General features: G+C 39.6%; 1 protein-coding gene across 4 annotated transcripts in view; it reads left to right on the top strand.

Moving 5' to 3' along the window:
- The window catches only part of GLI3 (GLI family zinc finger 3), a 266600-nt gene that overhangs the window by 154479 nt on the left and 88367 nt on the right, over window positions 1-23754 (top strand). The window lies entirely within an intron of this gene.

Here is a 23754-nt window from a genome sequence, read left to right as displayed (position 1 = left end):
ACAATATGGTGCAGAATTAAATTAAAATCTCATAAAATGAAATATGTTCTGTATTAGCTGTTTGACACTTAATTTGCCTCTGAATGAGTAGAGGAAATCACAAATTAACCTGCCTTTGGTTTTCCAACCATGGCTTATTAGGTGTTAGAACAACTGCAATTACAGCCTAATAATAACCACCAAGCCTTATAAATATGTACAGAGATGTCAGTTTGTGTTAAAGAACCCAGTTTGTTAAATGGAATGCCTTTAGCTTACCCTACCTAACTCTCAGGGTTATCCACAATTTACTATTAGGTAGTATAGATGGAGTGAAGAAACTTAAATTGTTCAAATACAGTATTGGACATAATTTTAGAATTTATTAGTATTTACTTTCTTAACTCAGAATCATGAAGTTAGATTCAGGGCTTTTAAGTGGGGCATGGAATGTAGGTGTCCTCTCTCCCTGATTTGTCTTGAAAAGGTTGTTGTACAAAATGCAGGGTTCCTGCATTATGTTTATTTAATTCAAGCAGTTTGAAAATTAAGAAACAGCCGATATGAGGAATTTTCCTTTTCTTCTCCAAGTTATTCTCCACTGAATTCCCGGGACTTAGGCCCAATAGATAATTGGAGTGTCTCTTGCTCTCTCAAATCTTTTGCTCTGACTATGGAGTCCATATTTTATTAAGCTGTATAGAAAAAAGAACAATGTTTCAGAAAAAAAAAATCATTGAGTACATTTTATTCTATTAATGGGGTCATTTGGAGCATGAATGACAGAGTCTGAATCTATATTTATATCCTGAGCCTTTATAGTGGAGGCAGTACTACTATGGGCAGCCTTCTACTCCTTGGTCATCTCTCTATTTCGTGCCTTATATTGGGTACATCAGGGCTGAAGCCTTGCACAACTCCAGAGGCATTATTGTATTCCATGGGAGTGGATGTTGCGCTCTAGGCTGAAAATCACTACTTGTTTTAAAATGTCACTTGGACTTGTAGACAATTGGAATATTATATTACCTTCCCCCAGAATACAGTTTTATTCAAATGGCTACTTTACACTAATAAAGAAGGTACTCTCTTACAATTCGAGTTTGTGATTTTTTTGTTTAAAATTTAGTGGTAGAACTAACTTAGAGCATACTTCCTTTTTCAAAGTAGGCACAGTGTATTTGTGGACATGCAAATTACAAAGTTTTAAATTCAACATTCATTCTGGATTTTCACTTGGGAATCAGTATACATACAACATTTTTGTACCAAAATTTTCTCTCTTATGAAGCCATATGAATTAACTTTTCAGACTGTCCTTTTGCTTCATACTGAGCTTGGCAATTCATTTTCCCAAGTAGGATCCTTCCTTACCAATCCATTACAACTACCAAGGCCCCCAAACCTTGCCCATTGAGCCGAGAGCTGCCCTAGTCTTGTACTGGGAGTGTGCACAGCACCGTAGCCCAAGCTGCACACCAGGCCAGCACTCAGGGAGGCAGCTACCTTTCACCGTCCACTTTGCTAATTCATTTATGAAACCAGCTTCATCTTTCCTCTCTTGGGGGAAATGAGCACTCATGTTCTGTTCTATTCAGCAGCTCTTTTTTCCTTTGTTGAGTCGATGTGGCTCTTCCCAAGGCTGCCTGACTCACTGGAATTATTCTGCCGAAGTAAGAAGGGCTGTTCTTCCCACTAAAAGTGGTCCACTTCCTGGCACCTGGGGAGAGGACTCAGTACATGGAAGATCATTAATATTAGAGTGCATTGGAAATAAGTAAGGCTTCACCCCGTAATGGTGTCTGCCTTTTAGGGATAAGAGCAAGAAGATGAGTAGTAAGTTTGGAATATGAATAAATGCATTTTTTTCCAGAGAGAGAAAGCTCTCAGAGAAGATACATCATTATGGTAAAAGCTTAGGCAAAGAAAGAGTAAGTAGATGACCAGAGCTCCTATTCAGTTCCCTGCCTCCTTTGTCCCTCCCTCCCTGGATCCATCACCTTGCTTGTCCTGGGTACTGCACTTATTGGGAGCTGCTATTAGAGTCACTGAAAAGCAGCCTTTGATCTAGCCAGCTACTTAAAACTTTGCATTGGGCTCATGCACATGATAGTGATTTCAGTCTTTACATTCCTAGGAAAGCCTCCAGTAAAATGCAGAGATGGTGCAAAACCTAATGTTTGTATTTGGGGGCATAACTAGTTAGGGATATTTGAGTGGAACAATTTCTCTTAGCACAGGGAAGGCCCTTTTTCCCAGTGTTTGTGCTCTATGATAACCATTATTAAGACTGCTAAAGGGTAGTGACATATCAGATTATGACAAATACTGTAGCTAACCTGGTGTAACAACTCTCTCCCCTAAAAAGAAAATAAAATGAACTAGATGATGATAACATTGTTTGAGGGCAAAGATGGTCTGTGTATTTCTTTACATTTGTTAGGCCACATCCATGCCTTATGCATAAGTAGCTCCTAAGTAAATATCGTTTTCAGTGATGATAATGGGCTCTTGTTTCTTAGGCCACTGTAGGATGACTGTCATCATCTCTCTTTTGTTTTTGTTTGGTTACTTTTGTTAGAGTGTGTCATCCTATGCCAGCAAACCTAGCATACTTGGACTTAAAGTCAAAAGCCAGATTACTATTTAAGATTATATTAAAAGTACCTATTGCAGTGTCAGATGCTCTCCAGTGCAAAATGGATCCCCTGATATTACATCAGTTATGGGTTGTAAAGGTCCACAGTGACCTTAGGTGACTGGGTGCCATTTAATGTACATCTATTGCTGCTTCGCAGGTCTTTCACATGCAAATAAAATTAATGAAATTAGCAAGCTTAATTGGACAACCTAAGAAGAAGGGCAACATTTTCAAAGATAAGGGGATAAATGAAATGACTAAACAGTTCACATGAAAAAAAAAATAATAATGACCATAGCTGTAACAAAAACCATTTTTGAGTACTTACTAGGGACTAGGCACAACTTTCGAGACTATGTAATTATCTCATGTAATACTTAGAACAAGCCTAGGATAGAGTTATTATTACTAGCCTAATTTTAAAGATTCAGAAACCCTGACAGAGAAATTACTAGTTTAAGAGTAGGTAGTGCTATTATTTTAAGCCAGGCATCAGACACTCTACCCCCTGCACTTGACTTCCATCCTCTGTTCATGAAAATGAACACTATAGACCTTACTGCCCTATTTATACTTAGTGGATGAGCAAAAATAATTCTAGCAATACCTGATAGGAAGTTTTCAGTGTCACGGGTTATCATCATCTTCTACAAATTTGTAAGGTAGACATAGGGCAGTATGAGGAAAAAACCTATATAAAGCCTTTTGACCCAATAAGCTCTCCTATAGCCAAAAAATTAGATCTATATCAGTGTTTCCTGCTGTAGAATCTGTGATTACAAACAACTGGGTAGTTTACATGTCCAGCTACAAGGAGTGGTTTGGTAAATTTTGATTTAGCAACTTGGTTGAATAACGAGAAACACCTAATGCCCTCATTTGAGAAAATCATCTTAAAACATGGGTAAATAATGATCAGTGATTACAGGACTATCTCCAATAGAATGTAAGCTTTGCTGGACTAGGTCACAACATGTGTCTGCTTGAAACCTTCTTCCCTCAGAGACCCATGGCTTGCTTCCTCACTTTATGCATTTCCCTGCACAGATGTCTCCTTATCAGAGAGGTCTTCTGTGAAGACCACCTAATGAACAGGGATGGGCAAACTATGACCTGTTAGCCAAATCTAGCCCACAGCCTTTCTTGTTAATAATGTTTTATTGATACACAGAGACTCCCCATGTGTTTACTATTCTCTCTGGCAGCTTTAGCAGCCAAGGGCAGGAGTGAGTAGCTAGGACAGAAGAGAATACAGCCTGCAAAGTCTGAAATATAAAGTCTGCCAACCCTTATCTAAAATAACACCTCCTTTCTAGCCTTATTCTTTACCCATTTTCTTTGCTTTATTTTTCTTTCTTTTTTATAAGTAAATGGCATGTATCCTATTTTGTACATTCAGGCTTTCCTACTGCTATTCCCAAGTTTTCATTACAGATTATGTCAGTTCAAAAAAAAAAAGGAAATAAGCCTTATAGTTCAGTTATCATTTCTCATGATTAACTGAAAAAATGTAAAGCCTGCCTAGACTACCTACAATCCACAGTTCTTTGTAGAAGTAGGAAAATGTGGGTGAATTTCAATTCCTAAACTTCCAAATTTTAATAAGCAGCCAACATAAATCCAGATTGTCCCCCCCCATACTTTACTTTGCATTAAGAAACAGACACAAAACAAGTAAATTGTGCTCAAAGGGCAAAAATACTTATTCCTGTTTTGCTGTATTTCTAGTGACTGAAATATTGAATTTGGTCTTCAGTCACAGAGAAGGCAGGCCCTAATTACAGTGTCTATGCAGAGTCTGAGCTTGAGTTTCTTGGAGAAAATTCCTGTGTTCTTTGTGCTGTGCTCAGCAGCCGGGCCGGGAGCAGATATTGAGTAGAGGTATTCACGGTCACTGAACCGGAAGCCGTCGGCTCTGTAGAGCCTGCTGTCAAACCTGTTGCGGGAGCCTGGGGGGCACTGGACTGTAACAGACTTTTTTCTTAGAGTACAATGCTTCCACTCATGTTAAGTCTGGCTTCAAAGACAACAGAAATTTACTGCCATCATTTTATTTATTTTTCAAAATATGCTTTTGAGAAAACTGAAATTTAACAGAATTTGTCCCAACAGGAAGACCCTTCCAGGCTACTTTTAGGTGATGAATATGGCCCAAAGCACAGCTGCCTGCAGCTCTCCATATGTGGCCGTCTCTCTTTGCTTAGGTAACTGAACCCGCTTTTTCCCCCTAAACAAAGACATGCCATTTCCTATGGCGGCAGAGCACGCTGAGTTCATTTCAGACCTTTCCCCATGGGAACAAAGGGTGATGACACAGGGCTGCCTGTCATTCATTCCTTTTCGTTGATGTTGCTACCCCTGTCCCTTGTGAAATTCATATATCAAAAAGTAAAATGGTAGCAGATTAATTCCAGGAACCTGCTTGCTAACTTCTTCTAGCTTAAAATTAGTTAGGTTTTTACATCTTCGGTGAACCAAGCAAACGAAGCATACTAAAGGAAATAGCAGGAGAAAGGTGGGTTTGAAACTCATCTGAGTCCTAAAGTAGGAATGTTTTTGCAGAAAATTCATTAAATAGCTGTATTGAAAAGAAACTTGAAAAAAAATCCTGACCATTTTAATTTTGGATCCAATCTTTGTAAAATACATATCAACATAGTAATGGGCATCATTACTTTGCATTTGGGTAAAAATTAACAAGTTAGATGGCTTATTGGTTCCGTATTTACCTCCTGTGCTGACCTAGCTGGATTAGTGGCACTGCATCAATTTTTATAACTCTGGTGTTAAAAAACATCAAGTGCAGTGCCAGATGTATACCATGCACCTCTGCCTCTCTGTCTCTCTCTGCACACACACACATATGCACATGTAGAGGGAAAAGAATGCAGAGAGAATGGCAAGAAGGGTCAGGAATTTGCCATAGGGTAAGAAAATAAAAATATGAGTTTACAAGGAAAAAAATAAGGCTGTATATCCAACAGCCCATCACCTTATATTGTGGGTTATGCAGCATCTCACATGCTTGTGTGTTACAGATAATTAAAACTTTTTGATGCAGCTACAGAGAGATTACAGATTCATGAAAAGTTCTCAGCTGGGACTGTTCTAGGGGATAGGAAGTGTAGCCTCAGTCAAAAAATCTAAGCATACCAAAATGCAGTGTGTGAAGAGTTACAGTGGAAGGTCCCTTTCTATGGGGTACCTGTGAGGTCACTCAGCACTAGTTGGTACCTGTGAACTGAATTCTCTCCAGGCCCCAGCCCCGACCCCAGGTAGTAGGAACTCTGCCTGGGAGAGTGATGTTGATTCAGCCACAGAGAGCCCCTGGGGTGTATCTCCTGCTGCCTGGGACTGAGTTAAGCACTAACCAGAAATGAGAGAACCTCCAAAACTCTTAAATACATGCATGTCACATGCAAATATTACCAAGTTCGTCAGAAGTAAACACCGTCTATATTATATGGGGAGATATGATATACACTTTTGAGACAGAGTCCAAAGAAAACATTCCCAGCTTACTAAAATGTTTCTTCCCTCTGTTCAAAGTAATCAGTACCCCAACCAGCCCCATAGCAAAACCCCTGTATTCCTCACCCACAGTATTTGCAACATAAACTTTCCACTCCAGAGAAAGTTTTCAGAAACAAACTCACAATTGTAAATCAAACCTCTAAAAGAGAGTAATTGTAAAAGGGTTTTCATATTATATTTGTCTGGGATAAAAAGGTTAATATTAGAATTATATTGGATTATTAATTTTTATATCACCTAACATGTTGGATTTATTTATGTAAGTATTGTGTGTATCTTCATCATCTTACTACATGCACACACACACACACATACACACAGGACTCACTTCTGTCCATTTTCTTTGTAGTAATCCCAGTTTGTCCTTGGCATTAGTCTGCATGACCTTCCAGCTTAATGGAAGTAGTCAAGAGGGGAAAAGAGGTTAGCCTAAAGTATTTTAATCTTGTTTTAATGATCAAAATCTGGTCACCTCGGACTTTGAATTTCAGGGTTGCAGCAATACATGTAGTTACTGGATTGAGAGACGAATACTCCAAGTCAAGATTCCACTGGAAACTGGGGGGATTACGAGGGTAGGGACAGAAAGCAGAGATGTAGTCTCCTGCCTTGAACCTGTGGGGGGATTCTCTCCAACTGGGATGGGTAACCAACCACTTGTGGATGTCATGGAATATTTGTGACATAATTTTCAAGGCCAAAGTCCTTGAGCATTCTGTGAGTTTCTCTTCATTCCCTGAAATGTGGGTAGCAGGCTGTATGGGTCTGACTTGGGCATCTCATGCACTTGCAGAGATCTCCCCGAGATCCAGAAGTGGGTCCACTGAGGCCTCCCCCCAAGTGTATAGGGAAGCCCCCTTCTTGGTCTTTTTGCTTTGCCAGGGTGTTCTTGGATGAGGTCTTTTTCTGAGCCCCCCCACTGAAGTCTCAGTGCATGCAAGCTGTAGAAGAGGCTATTGGCCTTTTTTTATTTTCTTTGTTGGGCTGTTTATTTTGCTTTCTTCTCACGAGGTTCCCTGGCCTGGCTCAGACAACGCTTTTCTGCATGAGCTTTTCTGCATGAATTACATTCCTCAGAGCCACAAGCTTCTGAATTCTTCCAGCCCATCTGATTTGGGCCTGTGTGATTAGTCCATAGCTTCGACCTGCCGTGGGTCTTTGCCAAGCAGAGTGCTTGCTCAGTGCCCCTAATGTGGAGACCGAAAGACATTTTGTAACCTCATTAGTGAGAGGGGAGTGCCTTATTCCAGTTTAATAGCATAGCTGCTGTTGAATCATCACCAGCTTTAAAGTCTCAGAGGACGCCATGTCACTGGGTTTTCTCCCTAGGTGATTAAGGCCGTGGAAGGAGAGTGGCTCAAGTTATTACACTAGTGCCCAACTCACTAACATAAACTGTCCCAGGCAGGGGGGTGCGGAGCCCATTAGCTCCATTTAAGTTAAATTTACATTTTGAAAGAATTTCATACTCATTTGCACAAAATAATGAACAACAATGATGGGAATTACTCAGATATCTTAATCACAGCCATAACATTTTATTGGGCATATGTGATGGTTTCTGTACGATGTATGACTGAGACAGAGCTGAACAATTAGCCAACTCTTCCTTAAAGAACTGGGGAAGGCACAGCAGTGTGGCTGGGGCCTGGTACTGGTCTCTCCCTTCTTTTCTGGCAGAGCCTGGGTTGGACTGGGCTCCCGGCATCTGGCCTTAGTGAATGCTAAAAGAGCTGTGTACTGCGGGGCACAGACTTCTGTGAGGATCTCTTGTTCTCTTTGGCAAATAAATGCATTCACTCTGTGGATCAAGGTTCTTCTCCATGCTGGGCACTAACCTTCTTTTGGCCAGAAGAGGCACTTCCTCCTTGGAGTGGGCTCTGAAACAGGTCCCCCAGGCACTGAAACACTGTGGCCACAATGCTTCCTGTGCAGCACAATTAAAAGGCCCTCACGAGGAGGATGGGTTTACAGCTTGGCTGCATACTCCTCTCTCTCAAGCTCATCCCCTCCCCACCCAATATAATGTGGGCTGCATTAGCCCTTGATAATGCTGTTTTCTTGGGTATCAACGTGTAATTTCAGAAAATTCAAACATAACTGTTGGCACATGGCTTCTAATTGTCCTCTTCTGAAAGCCAGTATAAGCTGTTTCATAATAAATGTGGACCTCATCCAGTTCCATTACCAGCTTTGCCACAGGTTAACTGGATCCTGGACCACTTTCGCTGATCTCTCTGGGCCTCCTTGCTTCCATTTGTAAAATATAGTTGGATAAATGATGTGTAAGATCTCTCCTTAACATCCTGTGGCCATTGGGGAGTTTAGGTCAGTTCATTGTTTTGCCTTATGTATCGGCACTTAGAAGGATTGTCTGTAAACACTGTGGCCCCAATACCTTCATGCCCGCCTGCCCCTTTTCCTCTTGTGAAATGTGCAGTGAGAGTCTTGCCTGGACAAGGGCCATCCCTCCTTCATGCTTCCTCATGCATCTGCAAAATGCTTTGCACACCCCTCAGCCACCAGAGTACAGAGCCATTTGAATGTCATTCAGATAGGTTCCCTTTGGAGGGAAAGGTAACTGGAAAACCATACCACCTGTTCTGTTAAGAGCCTCAGTAATGTTAGTATTAAGCATACTTAAGCATATATGCACTTTGGTATTTGGCTTGGGATAGTTTTCCTTTGTGTTTAAAATCACAGGCTGGGTTTGAATCCAGCTCAAGTATTTACTATCAGATTTACTTAACTCTTGTCCAAGCCCAGTTTCATTATTCAATCCCACTTTATATCAAGAATTCATTGAAGAAGCACATAGATAGCACTGAACACAGTGTCTGTCACATCATAGGTATTTGACAAATGGCAGAATTACCTAATACGTATCTATTATATTACCATATTTAAGCCATCTCTTTGAATGTGTGCAATCTTTTCTCACCTTACAACATCTCTGAAATTAGAATGAGTCTTGCAATCTGTAGTGCTTTACCATTGCTGTTGGTGAAGTGGCAGTCATGAGGAAGTTTCAGAAATCTCTTAATAAAATTATTTTGCCTTTATTTACCCTTTTTTGCAAGTATTAAAATGATACATGATACAGTCCATGTCTGAAAGAGTCTAGAAAAGCTCTTTTAATAAGTGTAAAGTGACCATTGGAAATGATAAGGGAGCGTCACTAAGTGGTACCTAAAAGAATGATGCATCTTTAGATCAATAGCCTCTCAGCTTTGATAGAATGCAGTACACATCATATATACATGTATATGTATATGTATATGTATATGTATATGTATATATGTAGTCAGCAAGAACATTGTTTCATTGTCAAGTTTTTTTCTCGAAGAGCCTAGCCAATTTTTTCTAAATGTTACAATGGATTGTAAAGCTAAAATGTAAAGAGAATGTTTTCAAAGTGCTCTTGCTGCCTAAATCTCACCAAACAAAAAGGACAACTTCAACCCGCAACAGAATAAAGGAGGAGGCGTGTGCTGCATGCAGGTTATGTTGGTGTGTGTGCGCAGATGCATAGCAAGGCTCTCACAGGGAAAGACTTCATGATTAATGGTGTTTATTCTTGACAGAAGCCTCCTTTATTTATCTGCAATACAGTTTAGCGATTTTATCAGGAACCTGAATGAAAAATATTCAGTCATACCAATATTGCAGTGTAAATTGAGTAGAGTCACTTTTTATTATATCTTTCTGCCTTATCATCTGCACAGTAATTTTCTAGCAGAGGTTTGATATGGAAAGGCTGGATTTAGCTGTACTTGACACAAAGCCTCTTCAATTTCCCCTAAAAGTTCAGGCTGCTCTTAGAAATGTGTGTGTGTGTGTGTATGTGTGTGTGTGTGTGTCTGTGTGTATATAATATATAAACCCTCTCTCTTATCCAAGCAATTTCAGGATTTCAGAGAATAAAGATAAAATGCACCAACCTGGATGGGAGAAGTGTTGTTAATATAAAAACATCTAATAGCTGGAAACTTACTGGTAAAAGCTCCTTTTAGTGTCTAAGCTGTGGCTCAGTACTGAGCCTTTTGCATGGCTACGTGGTCCCACTTTATTCTAATCAATCACCATCCGAATCCAATCAGCATAAAGCCAGAGCCTTTCATTTCTCCTGGGAGTAATATCGAAGTTGAAGTCCAGAGTGGCCCAGAGGGGACATCAGTCACTGAGATGATGGAAATGCCATTCAAGAGAGAGGGAGAAAGGAAAGAAATGAGATCCCCTTCACAGGACACTCAAGCAAGGTGTCACTACATTTTGAACAAAACTTTATTCAAGTCTCATTAATTGTCAAAGCTAACCAACAGCAGATAGGGACAATGGTTTGAATCAGAGAAAACTTTGGATTTTAGGGCTAAAAGGGACTTTAAACCTGGTGGGTGGAGTGGAGATCATCTGGCCCAAATCCTCCGCATTTTACAGGTGAGAAGAGTGAAGCCCCGAATCCTGTCTCCAGTGAGTGTGTGGTCTTGTGCTGAGTCCCCAAGGGTTATATGATCAAGTGGCTCTGGCACCCCATTTAGACACTGCCATTCAGTCCACCTGCCCTTGCTCGTGGCTCAGAAGGCGTGCTCTCCCTGCGAAGCACAGAGGACGCTAGGAGACCTTGGGCTCCTCTCCTCTCCAAGGGGCAGGTCTCATTTTCTCTCTTCCCTGGTGTTGTTTCCTCTGCCTGGGACAAAGCTCTCGGCCACCATTTTAGCTGGAACCTTGAGGAAAGTATGGATGTTAATGCTTCTTTGCTGTTGAATAATACAGATGACTTCCCCCAGGCCATTAGATATGCTCCTTTGCCATATTTAGTTCATTTGACAAGTTTGAAACCCTCAAAGGGGTTAAAATTCTGTACTATTGAGAAGTGTGCCTGGGATACAAAGCTTCAGTCAACATTTAGAGAGTCTACTTGAAGGTCTAGTTCAGCTAAGCCTAAAGAGCCTGCCATTTAAAAACCCTGCCATTTCACCTGTATGAGGCCAGAGGGCCCTAGCAACCTTGGGGATTTTATTCTAGAGATGTATATAGATAATAATAGTTCCTTGATAGTCATCCCTATTATCACTTAAAATGAGGATGGATTAAAGAATGAGGGAAAGTATGAGTGAGGTATATCTTTCCAAGGATCATAAGAGACAACCCAGAGAATGCTCTAGTTAGCAGTCAATGGTGATAATAATTAAAAGGATCATGATGGTGGTAATATAGAAAAGTCCACACCAGCTTCTGGAAGTCAAACCTAAGCTCAACATGCCAGACTGCTGTTAATAAAGGATATCCAAGCTGGTTCTTGAAATAATGTTTACCAACTATAAGTACTCTCCTTGGCTCGGAATTCCAGATGCACACTGTCCTCGGTATAAATACCTTCTCTACCACCCACAGGAGGTCTCAATATGAAGCAACGAGGGAACTGTTGGAACCTAACTTCCTGCTCCTAATTAATTATTTCTGCTCAATACCTGAAGTCTCCTGCTAGGATTCTTCTCCCTTATGTAACAGATCCTGGTTTGAGGCTCTTAGGAATTTTTAAATATGCATTTACCTTAAATTGTCAAAAAACGTTTTTAAGTAAATGATGACACAAGCTTGTTTGTTTCAGTTAATTAAATCAGAAGTTCTAATTGTATCACTTGTATACATTTTGTGGTCCTTTGTCCTTACACCTAGTAGATATCATGGTCTAGTTCCCAAAGTTCCTACCAACGGTGTCATGGTTGATAGGATTCTACATTATTAGAAAACGTAACACTTAGACAAATGCCATATGGCCCAGGGTTTCTTTAGATACTGGAAGTTCATGGGACTCAGTCCTGTGCTGAATCACTCTACACTGTTGTGTTTTGACATCTTTCTGTTTTCCTGTGTGTTTTCTTTTTGGAAAAGAACACTCTTTTTGTCATTTTGAGTGCTGCCTTTGGGATGCAATTGTCATTTGATCCAATTCTATTAGAATGAATGGATAATGGGCAGGAATGTCAGAGAAATCAGACTTTGAAATGTTTGTTTCCCCATCCCCCATTTTTTCTTTTCTCATGGCAATAAAATTTTGAATTAAAACCAAGAACAATCATGCCCTTGAATTTATTTTCAGAAAAAAGAAATCCCATTCATTTTACTAAGTTCAGGTGAAATCACTAATCAAATTGCTTCGCTAGACAAGGTGAGGTGGGGTGTTCCTGAACGACACCAAGGGTGTGAAAACAGCTGAGCTCACCCTGGCTACAGAACAGCTCCCTGCCTGTGGGGTCTTGAGGAAGTAAATACCCGAGGAGGTTTTGAAAGTGAAATGACTTTGGTCTTAACCAACCCAGAACTCCTAAGAGTAAGAGCTGCAGGAAAGAGGGTGTTGGTCACAGGGGAGGACATTTACTGAGGACTTACCATGTGACAGGTCTCAGGCTAAATGCTGTATGTATACTTTTTTATATAAATTAAGTAGTATAGCACTGCTTCGTTTCCATCCAGGCCTAAATAGCCTTGGAGCAAAGGAGACTTTTAAATATCTAGTTTACCCAGCAGCAAATCAAAATCTGAGGTCTTACAACTCGGATGTATATGCACACTCCCTGCCTCAGTGGGACAGGGGGCCCATGGCCTGCCCCACTGGAGGAGAGAACCTCCAATGGAAAAAGGGAGGAAATACACGAGAAGGTTATGACACCATCATCTTCAGGAAGGAGGAGAGAAAAGGACCGCGTCTGTTTGCTTGGTTCCAGTCTTCGGATGGTAGGTACTGGGTAAATAATTCACAGAATGGAATAGTAAAGAGGTTGTGCTAGCTCATGCTCATTCCGTGCTTGGGACACGTCTCGTGTCATCTTAGGGAAGGAAGAGAAAAAAGGACTGTGTTTGCTTGGTTACCGTAAACCAGTTGGGAAGCTTTCTAGAGACCGGTGGTCTTTACCTTCAGTGGCTACTTCTATCCAGACTGTATCTATGTTTTGGAGTGTGTATCATGTTCCATGTTTTCTGTAACCAAGATGTAGCAGATGTCCCAGCGTCTGACCTCTGGGAGCAGCTCTCCATCTCTCCCTCTGCTAGGCTTCAGGTTAGGAGCAGAATTGCAGCTGGCCCCTCTGATCTTCTCTCCTAGGCGGTCAGAGCTGTTCCTCATCTGGGGGTATTACTGTGGACTTTGTAAAGGAAATGACAACACACCAGACCTTCTAATAATTAGACCTCATATTTTCATTAATTATATATATGAATATATATAATATGTAAGTTACATATATTAAAATACATAATTACAAATTCATTATATTAATAATTCTTCTAGAAATCACGTAACTTTTCTTACTTTTTTTCTCATGAACTCTGTAACGGGGAAGATTTCTCTTATTTATTACATGTTGCCAAAAGAAGTATATACCTTTGTATGCAATATTTAGGCTCCATTTTGGCAACAAAAGAGGTCGCTAAAAATTACAGTTTTAAATATGCTCTACATTCATGGAACTAAAATATTCAAAACTGTTGACAGATTATTTAGAGGCTAGTTTGTCAACTGCTGCTTAGGTCGGGGATGCTGTCTTCCCTACTAGTTTTCTCTCTTCTGCCCACATTTGTAAAGTGTTAGACACACATGGGTTTCATTACACAAGGGTGAGGTGGGGCAGAAAGAAGACCCATATATGACACACAGTCATGGAGCTCCAAGTTTATGTTTGTTCAGAACTCTTCATAATAATAGTTCTTTGCAGATCATAGATATCTGAATGGACTTCCTTTTAAATTCTGCTATTAAAACATGTTAATCTGAAACCTTAATGTAGTAATATAAAGTTAGTTTTGGCAGATTTTTTGTGGTCTTTTGAGGAAGGAATAAAATCAAGGTTAGTCATAAACAATTGTATTATTCTTCTAATACTTGTATAATGTAGTTTCAATTGTTGAAGGGCATGTACTGTGAATATTTACTTGGCCTCTCCATTGGATTGGTATAGCACGGCCTTTCCTTCTCCCAAAATTAATATACAGAAGCCTATCTTCCATAGTTTGCTTTGAATTTAGACCAGTGTGTCAATTAGGCTGCCTTTAACAGCAGTAAATATCATGTTATTATTTATGGTATTTTTTTATTAAGGTATTATTGATATACACTCTTATGAAGGTTTGACATGAACAATGTGGTTACTACATTTACCCATATTCTCAAGTCCCTACCCATACCCTAATGCAGTCACTGTCCATCAGTGCAGCAAGATGCCACAGATCCACTATGTGCCTTCTTTGTGCTACACTGTTCTCCCCGTGACCCCCCACAACATGTGTACTAAATATAATAGCCCTCGGTCCACTTCTCCCTCCCTCCCCACCCACCCTCCCACACCCCTCCCTTTTGGTAACCACCGGTTCATTCTTGGAGTCTGAGTCTGCTGCTATTTTGTTCCTTCAATTTTGCTTCATTGTTATACACCACAAATGAGGGAAATCATTTGGCATTTGTCATTCTCCAGCTGACTTATTTCACTGAGCATAATGTCCTCAAGCTCCATCCATGTTGTTGCAAATGGTAGGATTTGTTTCTTTCTTATGGCTGAATAGTATTCTATTGTGTGTATGTACCACATCTTCTTTATCCATTCATCTACTGATGGTCACTTCCATATCTTGGCTATTGTAAAAAGTGCTGTGATAAACATAGGGGTGCATATGTCTTTTTGAATCTGAGAAGTTGTGTTCTTTGGGTAAATTCCAAGGAGTGGGATTCCCGGGTCAAATGGTATTTCTGTTTTTAGTTTTTTGAGGAACCTCCATATTGCTTTCCACAATGGTTGAACTAGCTTACATTCCCACCAGCAGTGTAGGAGGGTTCCCCTTTCTCCCCATCCTCACCAGCATTTGTTGTTCTTAGTCTTTTTGATGCTGGCCATCCTTACTGGTGTGAGGTGATACCTCATTGTGGTTTTAATTTGCATTTCCTTGATTATTAGTGATGTGGAATATCTTTTCATGTGTCTGTTGGCCATCTGAATTTCTTCTTTAGAGAGCTGTCTCTTCACATCCTCTGCCCATTTGTTAATCGGGTTATTTGCCTTTTGGGTGTTGAGGTGTGTAAGTTCTTTATATATTTTGGATGTTAACCCCTTGTTGGATATGTCATTTACAAATATATTCTCCCATACTGTAAGATGTCTTTTTGTTCCGTTGATGGTGTCCTTTGCTGTACAGAAACTTTTTAGTTTGATGTAGTCCCAGTGAGTTCATTCCTGCTTTTGTTTCCCTTGCTCAAAGAGATGCATTCAGGAAGAAGTTGCTCATGCTTATATTCAGGAGATTTTTGCCTATGTTGTCTTCATAGAGTTTTATGGTTCCATGACTTACATTCAAGTCTTTAATCCATTTTAAGTTTACTTTTGTATATGGGGTTAAACAATGATCCAGTTTCATTCTCTTGCATGTAGCTGTCCAGTTTTGCCAACACCAGCTGTTGAAGAGACTATCATTTTCCCATTCTATGTCCATGGCTCCTTTATCATATATTAATTGATGATATGTGTTTGGGATTATATCAGGGCTCTCTAGTCTGTTCCATTGGTGTATGGGTCTCTTCTTGTGCCTGTACCAAATTGTCTTGATTACTGTGGCTTTGTAGTAGAGCTTGAATTTGGGGAGCATAATCCCCCCAGCTTTATTCTTCCTTCTCAGAATTGCTTTGGCTATTCGAAGTCTTTTGTGGTTCCATATGAACTTTAGGATGATTTTCTCTAGTTTGTTGAAGAATGCTGTTGGTATTTTGATAGGAATTGCATTGAATCTATAAATTGCTTTAGGCTGAATGGCCATTTTGACAATATTAATTCTTCCTATTGATGAACACGGTATGTGTTTCCATTTATTGGTATCTTCTTTAATTTCTTTCATGAGTATCTTGTAGTTTTCAGAGTACAGGTCTTTCACTTCCTTGGTTAGGTTTAGCCCTAGGTATTTTATTATTTTTGATGTAATTGTGAATGGAATTGTTTTCCTGATTTCTCTCTGCTAGTTCATTGTTAGTGTACAGAAATGCCACAGATTTCTGTCTATTAATTTTGTATCCTGAAACTTTGATGAATTCAGATATTAGTTCTAGTAGTTTTGGAGTGGGTTCTTTAGGTTTTTTATCATGTCATCTGCAAACAGGGACAGTTTAACTTATTGCTTGCCAATCTGCATACCTTTTATTTCTTTGTGTTGTCTGATTGCCATTGCTAGGACCTCCAGTACTGTGTTGAATAGAAGTGGGGAGAGTGGGCATCTTTGTCTTGTTCCAGATCTTAAAGGAAAAGCTTTCAGCTTCTCACTGTTAAGTATAATGTTGGCTTCAGGTTTTTCATATAGGGCCTTGATTATGTTGAGGTACTTGCTGTTTATACCCATTTTGTTGAGAGTTTTTATCATGAATGGATGTTGAATTTTTTCAAATGCTTTTTCAGCATCTATGGAGATGATCATGTAGTTTTTGTCCTTCTTTTTGTTGATGTGGTGGATGATGTTGATGGATTTTTGAATGTTGTACCATTCTTGCATCCCTGGAATAAAGCCTACTTGATCATGATGGATGATCTTTTTGATCTATTTTTGAATTTGGTTTGCTAATATTTTGTTGAGTATTTTTGCATGTATGTTTATCAGGGATATTGGTCTCTAATTTTCTTTTTTTGTGGTGTCTTTGCCTGGTTTTGGTATTAGAGTGATGCCAGCCTCATAGAATGAGTTTGGAAAACTTTACTTCTACTCTTTAGAAAATTTTAAGGAGAATGGGTATTAGGTCTGCACTAAATGTTTGATAAAATTCAGTAGTGAAGCCATCTGGTCCAGGTGTTTTGTTCTTAGGTAGTTTTTTTATTACCAATTCAATTTCATGGCTGGTGATTGGTCTGTTAGATTTTCTGTTTCTTCCTTGGTCAGCCTTGTAAGGTTTCTAGAAAGTTGTCCATTTCTTCTAGATTATCCAGTTTGTTAGCATATAATTTTTCATAGTATTCTCTAATAATTCTTTGTACTCCTGTGGTGTAAGTAGTGATTTTTCCTTTCTCATTTCTGATTCTGTTTATGTGTGTAGACTCTCTTTTTTTCTTGATAAGTTTGGCTAGGGGTTTATTTATTCTGTTTATTTTCTTGAAAAGCCAGCTCTTGCTTTCTTGTATTCTATTGTTTTATTCTTCTCAATTTTATTTATTTCTGCTCTCATCTTTATTATATCTCTCCTTCTACTGACTTTGGGCCTTATTCGTTCTTCTTTTTCTAGTTTCATTAATTTTGAGTTTAGATTGTTTATATGGGATTGTTCTTCTTTCCTGAGGTAGGCCTGTATTGCAATCTACTTTCCTCTTCATTTGTATATCTATTTGAATGTCTGAATTTAATGGAAATAGTTGAAACCACTGTGGGAAGTATTGATATATTTGTCACATATGTGTATCCTTTTATTAAAATTGGTATGAAAAGTACACATATGTAAAGGCACACAAAATATAGACATACAACTCAATGAAGTGTAATGAGTTATCATAGAGTGAAAACCTCTAACCACTAACCAAGTCTAGAAATAGAATAAATGCTGGCACCCCAAAAAGCCTTATGTGCATTCTCCCACCTACCCAAAGGTAAACAATGTTGTGACTATCCTAACATTGTGATTATCCTAAAGTTTAGATGCATCTGTTATTGAACTTTGCATACATGGTGTCATACAATATATTACATTCTTCCACTCCATGTTATATTTGTGAGATGTTCCACATTGCATTCTGTTCATTTTCATAGCTGTTTACTATTTCATTGCGTGAATTATCTACCCACTACTGTTGATATAGGTTTTTGGTTGTTTCAATTTTTAACAGGGATTTATAATGCTACTCAGAATATTCTCGTACATTATGGCACATGTGCACACTTTATTGGGTATATACAAAGGAAAGGAATTGCTGATCATAGGGTGTGCATCTATTCAAGCAGATAATGTTCAACTGTTTTCCAAAGTAAAGAGGTTGTGCTAGCTCATACTCTTATTGTTTGAGAGTTCCTATTGCTCCAAATCATCAACACTTGGCTCTTAGGTCTTTTTAATTTTAGTGGATATTTGATGAGTAACTCACTGTGGCTTTCATTTGCACTGCAGTTTTAAAGGATATTTTTGGGTAGTTTGTTAAAAGATATTAGAAAACCCTTTTAAACATTAAGGGAGAAAGTATAATTCAAAATATATTTTTATTTTCACCATGTAAGACATTCGGAATGCCTGAAAAGATGCTGGTAGTAAATATGTGAAAATATTGATACTGGTTAGATCTGTATAGCTTGGATGTAGGGAATTACTTTTTTGTTTTATAATCTTGAACTTTTCCATTCACAGATAAAAACTTTTATACTCAGACATTAGTAGAATATAAAAATAAGAAAGCCATTCTCAAAAGTCCCTTGAAATGATGTTTCACTATTAAAACAAGTATTTCTCTGTGTCTGTCTCTCTCTCTCTTTTTTTTTTTTATTTAAAAATGTCAACCTTAGTCCTTAAATTCTCTCGAGAAGATAATATTTGGCACCTGAGTATTAATGTGTACCTTAAGCAATGTTTTTATTTTTACCATCAGAGGACACTTCTATCCAAATCAGATGTACATGTTGGAGTGTGGTTTATGCTCCATATTTTTCTTATCCAAGATGTATCCTGGAAGCCTCCTGTTGGTGCTTTGACTCAACAATGACACTTGCTCTTAAAATACTCCATATGTGTGTACACCATTCATCCCACTTGACTATAAATTCTTTGAAAGCAGGTACCAAATGACCATATATTATGATATCAAGTGCTGAAATCTTAATGGATTCTTAGTAAGTGGATTTTCAATAAAATATGTATCAAATGAACCTATCACTGAAGTAGTCATTTGTGTACTCATACATGTAACGTTGTATACTCCAACATGGTAAATAAAGCTAAATCAATTAGAAATTGATGGGAGATATTCATGAGTAGCAAAGATGATGAAAATGGTATTTGAAACTGAAACATCTTATCAGTTTGGGCCATGGCAGTTGAAAGAAGTGGGTATTCACAGAGGTGTAGATAAGGCTAAAGGCCCCACAGTGGTAAAAAAAGCCCCCAGGACTAGCAAAAGTTGAAAAGGTAACATCCCTAACCTGGAGGTGCAAACAGAGGGAAAAGCCATTTGGTGAGGGCTGGAGCCTGGGAATTGGTCATGCTTCAGGCGTGGTGGCCATGGGGGGAGGAATGCCAACTGCAGGACTTTAGCCACTGAGAGGAAGTGAGAGGAATAAATACCTGACGTTTTCCCTCCACTGCCAGCTCCTGCTTGAACTTCTTTTTAGTAGAATCCAGAGGGAAAGTAAGCTAGCCAATTCAGACCCTACAGAGCAGCCTCCCTGGATGTTCAGTGGCTCCGGGGTGAAGGCCAGCAAATGGAAAGTGACCACACAGCCATCTGTACATATCAGGGTCACCAGCTGGTTCTGGGGCAGGGGTTATCTGAAGTTTACCTTGAATAGAGGAAAAGATGAAGTCCAGCACTGTGCAAATTTCTGATGGTGTCCAGTGCATTAGCCAAGGACACTTTAGTTATTTGCGTCCTTTGCTGTATGGAAAACAAAATTTTTATTATAAATTTTGGTTTATTAAAACTGGGCTTATTGAATAATTAATTAGTTGGTTAAAAATTAAAAATACATTATAAGGTATAACTCCCCTTTGTTCTGTTAGGCCACTGTTTGAATATGAAAATGTCATTACTTGTTATGTGAGGAACAAAATCAAACAAAAAATCAACTTGTAATGTAAAAAATCCCAATATTTCAGTCTTTTGTTAGTTGGAGTCCTCAATCAAATATGCAAAGGGGTATGCATGCATTTCCAGTGATCCAAGGAATGTGAAAGCAAATTGTAATAATTCAGCATATAAACCTCATTTAACACTCTTGTAATGGGTAATGCAAGTGATTAAATACTGTGATTTTAATCTTGGCATTTTAGTAACCCAATAAGATAGATGAAAAGGCAGTAACAAATTAGATTATCTAATGATATTCATTCTAAGAAGTACAGTTATTCTCTGCAATATGTGTTTTTAAGTTTTTCATAGTATACTGTTAAAAATGCTCTAATAACAGTCCTCTAGCCTTTTCACTGTAATCCATTTTCATGAGCTTATAAAAAAGTTAAAGTCAAATTATCTCCACAAACAAACAGACACAACTTTAGATTGCTTTCATGTCTTTTGGGAGAATATCAAAGCAGTCCCCACCTTTCTTGTCTGAAACTGTATGTCATGTATCGATTGGGCAATATGGAAGCAAAGTGACAGCCACTCGTTAGGTCTTCACGGCCTTGGCCATGGCAGGACAAGGGGGTGGAAGCCATGCAGGGGCCGCTGGCCCTGAGTGGGCCTGCTGGGGCCTCGCATGCATAAGCCGAGATGCAGATGTGACAAACAGCCGCTCCTCTCCTCAGTCGTGCCCTTGCTGCCCAGGCAACCCTCACAGTCTGGGCATCTCGGGCTCCCAGGAGCGGCTGGTATGATTTAGTTGGGAGTGCCACAAGCAGATTTCTATACTCCTTGGCTACAACATAAATAGCATGGAATCTCTGTTGTTGGAGCAGGTCTGAGTTTCAGTGTTCTTCCCAGAATGTTTGTTTTTCTATGTGGTTTGAACCCACCTTCAGTGATTGAGCTACATACTGACCAGAACCGGGAGAGAATGAAAAAGCTACAAAGACCGAGAAAGAAACACGTGGGAGGCCAACAGTAATCTTCAGTTCAATCTCTGTGTGTTTCTACTAAAAATATAAACCAAGAAAGAGACACCTATAATTTCTTTTCCTGGTGCTACTGAAAAATCTATCCTCCATGCAGATTTTTTGCAAGCCTGACAAATATTTACCAGGTCAAGTTTATGATAGTTTGTGAAATAACATATGTCATTTATTTGGACAGAGCTGTGCCTGCCCTCCCCACACCTCCCAACTCTTCTTCCTTCAGTTGAACTCATTCCTCTGGTCATGATGTTGAGTGGCTCTTCCACACAGCTGCCTCTTAAATGTAAGGAGCTGAACTTTCCCTCTCCCTCTCAGATTTGCTTTCCAGTTCAAAACAAAATAACTGACAAATGATCTGGCTGCCAAGAATGTGGGCAGCACACATATTAGGATCTCCAGAAGTCTTTCCATGTGGAAATCACGTACACAAACCAGCGTTGTTGGATGGTTCTGACGACGGGCAAGAACGCCATTCACCAGCACCCTTTACCGGGTGCCCAGTGCACAGTGGTGGCAGCCCTTGGGGGGAGCCTGCTTGTCCTGTTTCCTGTGTAAGGGAGCTCATGCTCAAGTGGCCGTGACAGCCTGAATTCCCATCCAGTTCCTTCAGAGCTCTTGCATTTAATTACTGAGTTATGTTCTTGACCACCTCGTGTGGTTTTATGATTTTACTTTGAAATCCAAGGAGGAGCTTTCAGGACACTGTCAGATTGGGGGATAAAGCAGGGAGGTGTTTCCAGCATAATATTTGCTTTGAAAAGAGGGTTCAAATAGTTCAGTGTCTGAAAATCGCAGAGCATACTGTATTTGTCATTTTGTCACTCTTAATATGTGTGTGTGTATTTCTGTGTATGAGCATATATGTACGTGTGTGCCTATGTGTTTGTGTTATATATGTGTATATGTTAGGAGTCAAATCATATTAGAGCACATATATTGAGCATTTATTAAATCCAGTCTCAGTGCATGGGGTTTTTACATATTTACTTGCTAAGATCCCTACAAGATAGGTATCTTCCCCATTGTACTGTGAGGGACAAGGAGTTGGGGGTATTTCAGACAACATCACACAGCTGCCATACACATCAGTTCTCCTTCAGCACCTGAGCCCTTCAGTGGAACCACAGCTCTGGTGTTCTGAGTCATCTGTCTCCAGAATGCCTGCGGACACCCTGCATGAGTGACCCTTATTAAGTATTTTTCTGTTTGTATCCTGGAGAATGGCTGGCCTTTGACTTCTAGATGGTTTGTTACTTTAGGGCAATTAATTATAGCATTCTTAAGTTACCTGCATTCCTGTCCCACATCTTGTTAGGGAATAGGTGGCCCTGTATCTTTCAGCATCCTCTCTTCAGAGGGACATGTGTGACTGTGACTGTCACCATAGTGAGGTTTCCTGGCCTCTTCTCCAGGAAGAACCAACCCTCTTCTCTGGTGTTGCTTCTTACTGGTGTGCAAAGAGTGGGGCCCTAGCGTTCCCCCAGGGAAGATGTGAATGGCAGGTCTTGATTTCTTACTCTTGCAGCTCCTTCAATAGTTCTTTCACCTTCTTGTGGGACTGAGTCAAATGAAAGTGAAGCCGGGATGCAGACGTCAGACGTCCACAGACATGAGTGGGAAGAGAACCACTACTTGGCTTCCTTGTACCTCCTGGCTGGCGATGCCCTGGCTCAGCCTCTATTGTTTCCATGTTGCAATAGATGCTGACATTTTCCTGTGCTTAATTCTTTAAACTAGAACCTAACCTCCAGGAATACCCTTCCCAGTTTTGGAATTTCAGAAAAGTTACAGGTTCTACTTTTTGTCTAAATGGGGAAGAATAGTAAGAAATGCTATTGCCTTCACTAATTTTGAGTTCGCATTGTTCAGACCCAGTTTCTCATAGTTTAGAAGTAAAGCTTATCTAGGAGGACATCTCATGGATTTCTTGAAATGTCTACTTTGCTACATTTTTGCTGCTACTACATTTGGCTCTCATGATAAGTTTAAAAATAAATTTGTATTTTGTAATAATTCCTTTCTAATCAGACTGGAGGGATTGATCTTCCTTTCTGGTAGAAAATGAATTAATGAATTGGAGCATGGCCTGCTCCCTAAAATAGCAATATGTCTAAACGGGGCTGAGGGTTTAACTAATGACACAGAGCTAACTGTTTGGTAGTAAAGAGCTAAAATAGGGCAGACTAATATGTCACACTGATTTCTTTTTAAGTGTAAGTAGTTTTACGAATGTCTCAGTGAGTCTGAAAGCTTCAAGTTGTTTTGAGAAGAAGTAGCTATTTTCACTCAGTGAGGTCTCACTTTGCCCACATATAAATTTAGCAAACTCTGGATTTTTATTTTACATCACCAGAAGTGGCATTTGAGTAACAAATAAAAAGCCTCATTTTCTTTGTAGCTCAAAATGAAAAAAGAATAAAAAGGGACAAGTGACAAAATCCTTTCCCCAACCCTTGCCGCCCTCTCCCCCTAAATTTCAACTCCTTTTGTTTTCTACTGAGAAAATTCGCTATCTGATCTTTGGTCTCATTTATTTCAGTGCCTGCGCCATGCACTTGGTGGAGCCGGCTTCTGCTAAGATTATGTTCTGACAGGGTGATGGGGCCGGAGTCTGGCCAGCCGTGTGTCTCTGCTTTAGGAGGCATGATGAGAAAATGTGTTTTCCTCCCTTTCATTTCTCTCCTAAAGCCAGCGGCGCAGGAGGAATTTGCCGTTCTCAGTAGATCTGTCTCTATCACGGCCTCTCCTTTTTATGGCCATCCCCTCTGTGAATGAGAAAACAGGGAGCACAAGGGTTTAGCCTGTCAGAGCCAGTTCACTGGATTAGCCA

This window comes from Manis javanica, chromosome 6 (assembly GCF_040802235.1).
Source record: "Manis javanica isolate MJ-LG chromosome 6, MJ_LKY, whole genome shotgun sequence".
NCBI lineage: Eukaryota > Metazoa > Chordata > Mammalia > Pholidota > Manidae > Manis > Manis javanica.
This window is presented reverse-complemented; position numbering and strand designations above follow the sequence as displayed.